The sequence below is a fragment of the Grammomys surdaster genome, unplaced genomic scaffold (genome assembly GCF_004785775.1).
Source record: "Grammomys surdaster isolate TR1022 unplaced genomic scaffold, NIH_TR_1.0 126182, whole genome shotgun sequence".
NCBI classification, from domain to species: Eukaryota; Metazoa; Chordata; class Mammalia; order Rodentia; family Muridae; genus Grammomys; species Grammomys surdaster.
Window position 1 is genome coordinate 117,517 of NW_021620988.1, and position 11,496 is coordinate 129,012.

Here is an 11,496-nt window from a genome sequence, read left to right on the forward strand (position 1 = left end):
GTTGAAAATTCTTTGTTAAGCTCTATACCCCATTTTTTAATAGGGTAATTTGGTTGCCTGGAGTCTAATTTCTTGAGTTCTTTGTATATATTGGATATTAGCCCTCTATCAGATGAAGGATTGGTAAAGATCTTTTCCCAATTTGTTGGTTGTCGTTTTGTCCTATTGACAGTGTCCTTTGCCTTACAGAAACTTTGCAATTTTATGAAGTCCCATTTGTCAATTCTTGATCTTAGAGCATATGCCATTGGAGTTCTGTTCAGGAACTTTTCCCCTGTGCCCAAGTATTCGAGGCTTTTCCCCACCTTCTCTTCTATTAGTTTCAGTGTATCTGGTTTTATGTGGAGGTCCTTTATCCACTTAGACTTGAGCTTTGTACAAGGGGATAAGAATGGATCAATTTTCATTCTTCTACATGTTGTCTTCCAGTTGAACCAGCACCATTTGTTGAAAATGCTGTCCTTTTTCCACTGGACAGTTTTAGCTCCTTTGTCAAAGATCAAGTGACCATAGGAGTGTGGGTTCATTTCTGGGTCTTCAATTCTATTCCATTGATCTTCCTGCCTGTCTCTGTACCAATACCAGGTAGTTTTTATCACTATTGCTCTGTAGTACAGCTTGAGGTCAGGGATGGTGATTCCTCCCGAAGTTCTTTTATTGTTGAGAATAGTTTTCGCTATCCTAGGTTTTTTGTTATTCCATATGAATTTGAGAATTTCCTTTTCTAACTCTGTGAAGAATTGAGTTGGGATTTTAATTGGGATTGCATTGAATCTGTAGATTGCTTTTGGCAAGATGGCCATTTTTATTATATTAATCCTGCCAATCCATGAGCATGGGAGATCTTTCCATCTTCTGAGATCTTCTTCAATTTCTTTCTTCAGAGACTTGAAGTTCTTGTCATACAGGTCTTTCACTTGCTTGGTTAGATTCACACCAAGGTATTTTATATTATTTGCAACTATTGTGAAGGGTGTCATTTCCCTAATTTCTTTTTCAGTCTGTTTATCTTTCATGTAGAGGAAGGCTACTGATTTGTTTGAGTTGATTTTATAACCAGCCACTTTGCTGAAGTTGTTTATCAGGTTTAGGAGTTCTCTGGTGGAAGTTTGGGGGTCACTTAAGTATACTATCATATCATCTGCAAATAGCGATATTTTGACTTCTTCCTTTCCTATTTGTATCCCTTTGACTTCTTTTTGTTGTCTAATTGCTCTGGCTAAGACTTCCAGTACTATATTGAATAGGTAGGGGGAGAGTGGGCAGCCTTGTCTAGTCCCTGATCTTAGTGGGATTGCTTCAAGTTTCTCTCCATTTAGCTTGATGTTGGCTACTGGTTTGCTGTAAATTGCTTTTACTATGTTTAGGTAGGGGCCTTGAATTCCTGATCTTTCCAAGACTTTTATCATGAAGGGATGTTGAATTTTGTCAAATGCTTTCTCAGCATCTAGTGAGATGATCATGTGGTTTTTTTCTTTAAGTTTGTTTATATAGTGGATTACATTGATGGATTTCCGAATATTGAACCATCCCTGCATTCCTGGGATAAAACCTACTTGATCATGATGGATGATTGTTTTGATGTGGTCTTGGATTCGGTTTGCTAGAATTTTATTGAGTATTTTTGCATCGATGTTCATAAGGGAGATTGGTCTGAAGTTCTCTTTCTTTGTTGGGTCCTTGTGGGGTTTGGGAATGAGTGTAATTGTAGCTTCATAGAACGAATTGGGTAGTGTTCCTTCTGTCTCTATTTTGTGGAATAGTTTGAAGAGAATTGGTATTAGGTCTTCCTTGAAGGTCTGATAGAATTCAGCACTAAAACCATCTGGTCCTGGGCTTTTTTTAGTGGGGAGACTTTTAATGACTGCTGCTATTTCCTGAGGGGTTATGGGACTATTTAGATGGTTTATCTGCTCCTGGTTTAATTTTGGTACCTGGTATCTGTCTAGGAAATTGTCCATTTCATCCAGGTTTTCCAGTTTTGTTGAGTATAGGCCTTTGTAGTAGGATCTGATGATTTTTTTAATTTCTTCCGTTTCTGTTGTTATGTCTCCCTTTTCAGTTCTGATTTTATTAATTTGGATACTCTCTCTGTGCCCTCTGGTTAATCTGGCTAACGGTTTATCTATCTTGTTGATTTTCTCAAAGAACCAACTCCTGGTTTTATTGATATTTTGTATTGTTCTTTCAGTTTCTATTTGGTTGATTTCAGCCCTGAGTTTGATTATTTCCTGCCTTCTACTCCTCCTGGGTGTATTTGCTTCTTTTTGTTCTAGGGCTTTTAGTTGTGCAGTCAACTTGTTAGTGTATGCTCTTTCCAGTTTCTTTTTGTAGGCACTTAGAGCTATGAGTTTTCCTCTTAGCACTGCCTTCATGGAGTCCCACAAGTTTTGGTATGATGTGTCCTCATTTTCATTGAAATCTAAAAAGTCTTTAATTTCTTTCTTTATTTCTTCCTTGACCAAGTCATCATTGAGTAGAGAGTTGTTCAGTTTCCATGTGCACATGGGTTTTCCATTGGTTTTGTCATTATTAAAGACCAGTCTTATTCCATGGTGATCTGATAAGAGGCAAGGGATTATTTCAATCTTTTTGTATCTGTAGAGGCTTGTTTTGTGACCAATTATATGGTCTATTTTGGAGAAGGTACCATGAGGTGCTGAGAAAAAGGTATATTCTTTTGTTTTAGGATGAAATGTTCTATAGATGTCTGTTAAGTCCATTCGGTTCATAACTTCTGTTAATGTCAAAGTGTCTCGGTTTAGTTTCTGTTTCCATGATCTGTCCATTGCTGAGAGTGGAGTGTTGAAATCCCCCACTATTATTGTGTGAGGTGTAATGTGTGTTTTGAGCTTTAGTAAAGTTTCTTTTATGTATGTAGGTGCCCTTGCATTTGGGGCATAGATGTTCAGAATTGAGAGTTCACCTTGGTAGCTTTTTCCTTTGATGAGTATGAAGTGTCCTTCCTTATCTTTTTTGATTAATTTTGGATGGAAGTCGATTTTATTTGATATTAGAATGGCTACTCCAGCTTGTTTCTTGGGACCATTGGCTTGGAAAATTGTTTTCCACCCTTTTATTCTGAGGTAGTGTCTGTCTTTGTCACTGAGGTGTGTTTCTTGTATGCAGCAAAATTCTGGGTCTTGTTTGTGTATCCAGTCTGCTAGTCTGCGTCTTTTTATTGGGGAATTGAGACCATTGATGTTAAGAGATATTAAGGAAAAATGATTGTGGGTTCCTGTTATTTTTGTTATTAGCGGTAAAGTTATGTTTGTATAGTTATCTTCTTTTGGGGTTGTTGGAAGATTACTTCCTTGCTTTTTCTAGGTTGTAGTTTCCCTCCTTGTGTTGGCGTTTTCCATCCATTATCCTTTGAAGTGCTGGGTTTGTGGGAAGATATTGTGCAAATTTGGTTTTGTCATGGAATATCTTGGTTTCACCATCTATATTGATTGAGAGTTTTGCTGGGTATAGTAATCTGGGCTGGCAATTGTGTTCTCTTAGGGTCTGTATGATGTCCGTCCAGGCTCTTCTGGCTTTTATAGTCTCTGGTGAGAAGTCTGGTGTAATTCTTATAGGTCTGCCTTTATATGTTACTTGACCTTTTTCCCTTACTGCTTTTAGTATTTTTTCTTTGTTTTGTGCATCTGATGTTTTGATTATTATGTGACGGGAGGTATTTCTTTTCTGGTCTAGTCTATTTGGTGTTCTGTAGGCTTCTTGTATGTTTATGGGCATCTTGTTCTTTAGGTTAGGGAAATTTTCCTCAATGATTTTGTTGAAGATATTTACTGGCCCTTTAAGTTGGGAATCTTCATTCTCATCTATACCTATTATCCTTAGGTTTGGTCTTCTCATTGTGTCCTGGATTTCCTGGATGTTTTGAGTTAGGAGTTTTTTGCTTTTTTCATTTTCTTTGACAACTGTGTCAATATTTTCCACCGTATCTTCTGCATTTGAGATTCTCTCTTCTATCTCTTGTATTCGGTTGGTGATGCTTGCGTCTGTGACTCCTGATCTCTTTCTTAGGTTTTCTATCTCCATGGTTGTCTCCCTTTGAACTTTCTTTATTGTTTCTATTTCCAGTTTCAGATCCTGAATGTTTTTGTTTAATTCCTTCTTTGTGTTTTCTTGCATTTCTTTAAGGGATTTCTGTGATTCCTCTTTAAGGGCTTCTATCTGTTTACTTGTACTCTCCTGTATTTCTTTAAGGGAGTTACTTAATTCCTTCTTATAATCCTCTATCATCATCATGAGAAGTGATTTTAATTCTGAATCCTGCTTTTCAGGTGTGAAGGGGTGTTCAGGGCTTGCTATATTGGGAGAACTGGGCACTGATGATGCCAAGAAACTTTGGTTTCTGTTGCTTATGTTCTTGCGCTTGCCTTTCGCCATCTGGGTAACTCTAGTGGTACCTGCCCTCTCTGTGTAAGATTGGAATCTGTATTTCCAGTTATCTTGCTTATTGCAGAGCTCCTCGGAGTCCAGAGGTCTCTGTGGTCTTATGCCTCTAATCTCCCGGGTGGAAGAACTCCTGGGACTCAGGCCACCTCTTGGATCTGGTAATCCTTCTGTTCTGAGTGCAGTGGCTCCTCGGCTGCTCTGAGTGCAGTGGGTTCTCGATGACTCAGGATTCAGTTTCAGCTGCTCTGAGTGCAGTGGCTCCTAGATGACTCAGGATTCAGTTTCTCCACAGGACAGGAGCAGACCAACTCTGTGTCAGCTGCTCTGAGTGCAGTGGCTCCAGCTGCTCTGAGTGCAGTGGGTCCCTGATGACTCAGAATTCAGTTTCAGCTGCTCTGAGTGTAGTGGCTTCTCGATGACTCAGGATTCAGTTTCTCCACAGGACAGGAGCAGACCTACTCTGTGTCTGCTCCAGTCCCAGGGACCAGGCAGGGGCCGAAGGGAAGTGGAATTCCGGAGGGGCAGGGTTTGGGTAGCTGCTGTGCCCTAGATGTCCCTGGCTCCCAGATGTATTTCTGGGGCTTAGGGAGTGAGATGGAGTTCTTACCAGCTGCTCTGAGTGCTGTGGCTCCTGGATGACTCAGGATTCAGTTTCTCCACAGGACAGGAGCAGACCTACTCTGTGTCTGCTCCAGTCCAAGGGACCAGGCAGGGGCCGAAGGGAAGTGGAATTCCGGAGGGGCGGGGTTTGGGTAGCTGCTGTGCCCTGGATGTCCCTGGCTCCCAGATGTATCTCTGGGGCTTAGGGAGTGAGATGGAGTTCTTACCAGCTGCTCTGAGTGCAGTGGCTCCTGGATGACTCAGGATTCAGTTTCTCCACAGGACAGGAGCAGACCGACTCTGTGTCTGCTCCAGTCCAAGGGACCAGGCAGGGGCCAAAGGGAAGTGGAATTCCGGATGGGCGGGGTTTGGGTAGCTGCTGTGCCCAGGATGTCCCTGGCTCCCAGATGTATTTCTGGGGCTTAGGGAGTGGGATGGAGTTCTTACCAGCTGTTCTGAGTGCAGTGGCTCCTGGATGACTCAGGATTCAGTTTCTCCACAGGACAGGAGCAGACCTACTCTGTGTCTGCTCCAGTCCCAGGGACCAGGCAGGGGCCGAAGGGAAGTGGAATTCCGGAGGGGCGGGGTTTGGGTAGCTGCTGTGCCCAGGATGTCCCTGGCTCCCAGATGTTTTTCTGGGGCTTAGGGAGTGAGATGGAGTTCTTACCAGCTGCTCTGAGTGCAGTGGCTCCTGGATGACTCAGGATTCAGTTTCTCCACAGGACAGGAGCAGACCGACTCTGTGTCTGCTCCAGTCCCAGGGACCAGGCAGGGGCCGAAGGGCATCCATGTGTTTTTATATCCCTGTTTCCTGAGCTATGTGTGCAATATTTATAAAGGAAAACGTCATCCTGCTCTTATAACTCACAGCCACCAGGTGGCAGCATCACTCTTTTTACCTCGACAGAAAACAGGAGATTAGAGAATGATGTCATAGCTTCCTACTCTAAAAGAGTACTCTGCAAACATAAGATTCAAGTCACAGAAATTCTACTGAGTTAGTTCTTAGCATGTACTCGTTAGTTCTCTATGTTGTGCCCATTGGCTAGAGTAAACATTGTTAACATTTTCCTCTTAGGCCAACACCAATATTATTGTGAATAAATTAAAAGAAAATTAAACAAAATTAGCATCCCACCAAAACCTGGCTAGTAGTGATGGTTTGTGATTCAGCTCACAGTAATCATTTGAAATCAAACTAAAGCCATCAACAATTTTTGAAGACAGTGTAAGAAATCAGAAGGTATGTTGCAATTATCAAGATTCCAGAGATCATTCTGTGCTCAGGATTGTCATCCCAGCCCCTGTCTTCCTAGGGAAAGAGAACTGCGTAAATAATGAGACTACCCTGGGCCACAGTACAAAACCTTGTCCCCAAACCCAAATAAACAGCAGCAATAGCAATGACAGAAGGCTTCCTATAACACATATCTCAAAACTATTCATATAGATTTGTCTGCGTTATTTGTTAGAATACCATATATTTAAGACAGCTATGCATCAGAAGGAAATGCCTAAACAGCTTTGTCTGTGATGGAAAGAAAACTGAACATGAGAAATCACAATTCTAACACACACACACACACACACACGCACACTTTTTTTTTGTATAGAAGAGGAAGAAGGGGATGGGGAAGGGGCAAGGGGACAGAGCAGGAGCAAGGAGGCAAGAGATCAAGAGATCAAGCTCTACCACACCTTTTCTGACAAGCTCGCATTCACTGCCGACTGTCATATGTGACCTTTCTCATTTTCAATGGCTTCCTGGATGATTCAGGTTCATGCAGTTCCATTTCACTCTGTCCTATGCAGTGTTCTAGGTGTGGGAGCTTCTGTGATCAACAATAGAACATTTTTCATTATAACTATAATTCTACAAAACATTTGATGATAATAATTCCACTGTTAAGATACACAGCATTTACTGCTGTTCTCCGTGTGCTAATATATCCATGTTTGTGCACAAACAATACGTAAATCTAATCATAAAATCAATAGAAGGGGTAAGAATAACAGCTAGCATCTTCATCCCTTCGTTTTACCTCAAACTCAACTTTTTCTGTTTGTTTATTGGATAACTATATCTCTTACAAACACTGAAGTTGAAAAGTGTTAGGATTACAATTGATTATTTCCATAACATCACTCTCTTGTTCAGTGACATCTCTCTATTGTTTATTGAGTCTCTTTTATTTCATCTAGTGTCATATATAACATGTTCATGTTTCATTTCTGGTGCTGTGTTAAATTCCCCTGATAAAAAAACAACTTGGAAGAGAAGGGATTCAGTTGGTTAATAATTAAAAGCAGTCCATTATTTCAGGAATGTCAGTGTTGCTGGAACTTGAATCAGCTTGTCACATCATGGAATTTGAGAAATGAATTCACATATGTTCATGTGCTTCCTCACTTGTGCCCTGATGAACTTCTCCACTCTTATTCACTTAAGGTTTCTAGGCCTAGGGAATAGTGCCACCAATGGTTGACTGGGTCTTCCAATATGAATTAACTTGATTAAGGAACTCCTACTACCAGACAGGGCCATAGGTCTATTCAATGTAAAATTTTTCTCTAATGAGATTCTTGTCCCAGTTGATATGCTATTTTGTTAGCTTAACAATTAAATAACCAGCACAACAAATATAAACAAAAGTATAGATTCTCAACTATTTAACTTTTCATGTACATCTTCACACTGATTTCTCTGCATTTTAGAAATAGGTTCTATCATCTGAAGGTTCATGATCCAAGTGGAATCCACTAGAAGTTATTATTTTCCTTTTGAAGGATGAAACTGAAGGTGTTTCTATTCTTATATCAAACCACTTTATGTGCCTCTGGTTTGGGTCATTGTAGTTCACTGTGTGAGCAGTTTGCCTTGTATAGAGCACTGGAAGCCAAAAAGAGCCATTACAATAGAATAAAAATTACAACTCTTTCTGTTTTTTTTTGTCCATTTGTTTGTTTTGTTTTTAATTCTTAATCTCACTTTTGTTGTTACAATTCCTTTTTCTTTTATGTTTTATACAGCACAGATAGTGAAAGATAAAGAATATTCAAGGGATAGTAAAATTCATTTCATGGAAATTATCTAACATAACGAAATAACAAGAATACATATGATAAAATATATTATTCTAAATAGTTTGACTCAATGTCTGTTATTTATCATCTTTAGAATTGCTGGATTAAGATTATTGGATTAACTACCACAGGACAATATAATTCTTTAAAGAATATTTTCTATCAATATCTTGACTCTAGCTTCTTCTGGATCATATGTGGGTTTTGTCTCATGTTAAAATCCTTATTGTTTTCATTTTCCTGAAAGTATCATTCCAAAGTAGTTAGCCCTGGGGAAGACTGCAAATATCACAGACAGGATGAACAGAAGAGGTTGCTGACAATCTTCTCAGGGAAATCAAACTGGAAAACTGTGTTTTCCATGCAATCTCAGAAGTCATTTGTCTAAAGCAAGCCCATCTTAGATGTAACTAGCACTTCTGCAAGAAGATAAGATGGTATCTTTTTCCATTCAGGACCATTATAACAACAGCTCATGGTAACATTGTTTTTGCTTCGTTTTTGTTTGTTTGTTTGTTTGTTTGAGTAAATGTGTAATGAACATTTTTGTGGGGTAAGTAACTTATTCAGATGTGAAAGAGCACAGACCCTGAAACTTGCTGAACCTTGCTGAACCTTGCTGGAGTGCAAGTCCTGGGTTTACCACTTCACATTGTGCAATTCAGGCACCCTTTTGTGAAACCTCTGCAGTCCCTCCGCTAGACCTTTGCTTTGCCAAGTCATCTGCAACAACAGGGAACTCAAGGCAATTGCTACGTTTTGTTAAGCTAACACTAGTCCTTATGAGTACTAGTACACATGAGCCATTTCATAGAAAACATGATTCTACGATACAATTTCTCTGAAAAGAAAGTTTCCAGTGCATTACCCAGTTGAAGAACAGCTGAAGAACGCTCATGGATTGGAAATAGATTCTATGATGATTTATTTATTGTTTTTATAACAATAGTGTGGGAGACTGAGAACAGGAGACAAGCATCAAGTAGAGGATTTTACAAACCCTTTAAAATGCTCATATCTGGAGGTCTGACAGGATCAGAAACATTAATTTTAAGATTAAAGTTAAATATTCAAAATTCAAACCATCTTGAGGAATGTGAGCACCTGACTCTGCTACCTGTTCTCCTATTTAGTTGGGATTTATCCAGTTCCCTGTGAATATCTGAAAGATCAATAGTCTTCAAAGAGACTCTTTCATTTTTAAACATTGTTCTCCTCAGAGTATGTGCATGTTGTCCAGTCTTTGCACATGCTTATTTTTCTTCTCATTATTGCCAGTTTTCTTAATTCCACTCAATATTTAAAAAAAGACAAAAACAAAAGGATATTGGACTATTTAATTCCTGGACCCCTGGAAGCTCTCAGAATTTGAGCCACCAACCAAAAAACATATAGAGATTGTAGACCCAGGATGCTCCCCACCCCCACCACTTGACCCCTGCTCTCTGGCCTCAGTGGAAGATGATGCTGTTAATTTGAAAGAGACTTGATGTGCCAGGGTAGGGGGATACCCTGGGAGGGTCCTATCTGTTCAGAGGATAAGGAAAGGAGGAGATTCAGGGGAGGAACTCGGTGAGGGGGAGCAGTATTTGGAATATAAATAAATTAAATAAATAAATAAATAAATAAATAAATAAATAAATAAATAAATTTTAAAAAGCAAACCTACCTCCAGGCTGAGTGGTACCATTATATGGGCTGGGGTTGTGAACCAAATACAAAAGAAAGAAGAGAAATCCAGCTAAGCAAGGGTATCCGTCTCTCTTCACTCCCCAAAGATAAGATAAAGTATGCAGCTGTCTCCCATTTTTTCTCACTATGCTGAACTACATCTTTTTTTAAAACCATGACTAAAAATAAACCCTTCTTTTCTTAAAGTTCTTTGTTTTCCTTTTGATCACTTGAATGGAAACACAGCAAATACAAGTGCCTTTAATGGAATCTCTGTTTTCTCCTATATGTATGTGTTTCTGCTGACTTAAGGAAGCTACTTCTTTACTTTCTTTCACTAACCCGTAGTCAGAATCCATTTTCTTTCCTTACTCCGGTTTTTCAGAGGATCAGAGAACTTGATAAAAGCAGATTCTTTTATGATACAACCCATTCAGGTGTTCTTCACAGAGCAATTGGCTAATAAGGATTAAGTATGCAATGTAATTAAAACATCTGCTTCCCCTGGAATTAGATTTTAACCTAAATCAAACTGATACAATCCAGATTTATTATTTTTCCACTGAAGTCCCTTTTCATGGAGTTTCCAATATGTTTTATATGTAAGCTACCACCCTTTTCCCCCTGGTTTTGAAAGTCACTATACATGTCAGTTTTTCTTATGGGCTTCAGATTGATTCATGAACGTAAACTAAAATATGAACTTATTCCAGGCATCTATTTTTATATCCATAAAAAGCAGTTCATCAGACCAGCTATTTTTTTGTTGTTGTTGTTGCTAAGATGTGTGTGGAGACTATGTTGGATGTTGACAGTCTCTCATTTCCAGGTTGTAATTAGTAATGTAATCAAGAGACCACCTGCTTACACATCAATCATCAAGCTACTGTATAGGATGACAAATACCATTCCAGTTTTTCAATGATTTTTATGAAGTAAAGCTTTACAAATGACCTCCTTTTTCATTAATTACTGTTATGTGCATATATATTCCAAAATATAACCTCTAAGTCTGTGTAACACTACTTGAATCTATCTATCTATCTATCTATCTATCTATCTATCTATCTATCTATAGTTTTAGGATTTACCATTTGGTATTGAATAAACAATTGATATGCTCTTCCCCAGAAAACACTGTTTCTCCTAGTCTTGGAATTCCTCCATTGCCTGTAGTTCTATGCACCACTGAGACCATGCATTTGAGAGAGGTTATGGACAGGCTTGTGGTGGAATTTGGAGGAAGGAAAGTAAAAAGCAAAATAATATAATCATATTATAGTCTCATAAAAAGTAATAAAAATCTTTACAAATGACTTCCATGGCTCCTGAGAGTTATTATATCATATGGAAGTAAAGAGTTATTGTCATACATTAAATTCTCAGTTTTCTTCAGTAACTCTTAACTTTATAATGTTACATTACAAACACTTAATGCAAAAAAATAAAATCTAGCAATGAGAGTATACAGTGGCACCTTTACATTCCAAATAAACAAAAAAACCCACAAACTATCTGGGGAAGATGATTAAGAGGTTTAGTATTGACATTGCAACTGCACAACTGCATTTGTATATTTCTGGGCTATTATTTAAAAATACTATATATATATGAAATATATGAAATCTATCTATGAAATCTATCTATCTATCTATCTATCATCTATCTATCTATCTATCATCTATCTATCATCTATCTATCTATCTATCTATCTATCTATCTATCTATCTATCTATC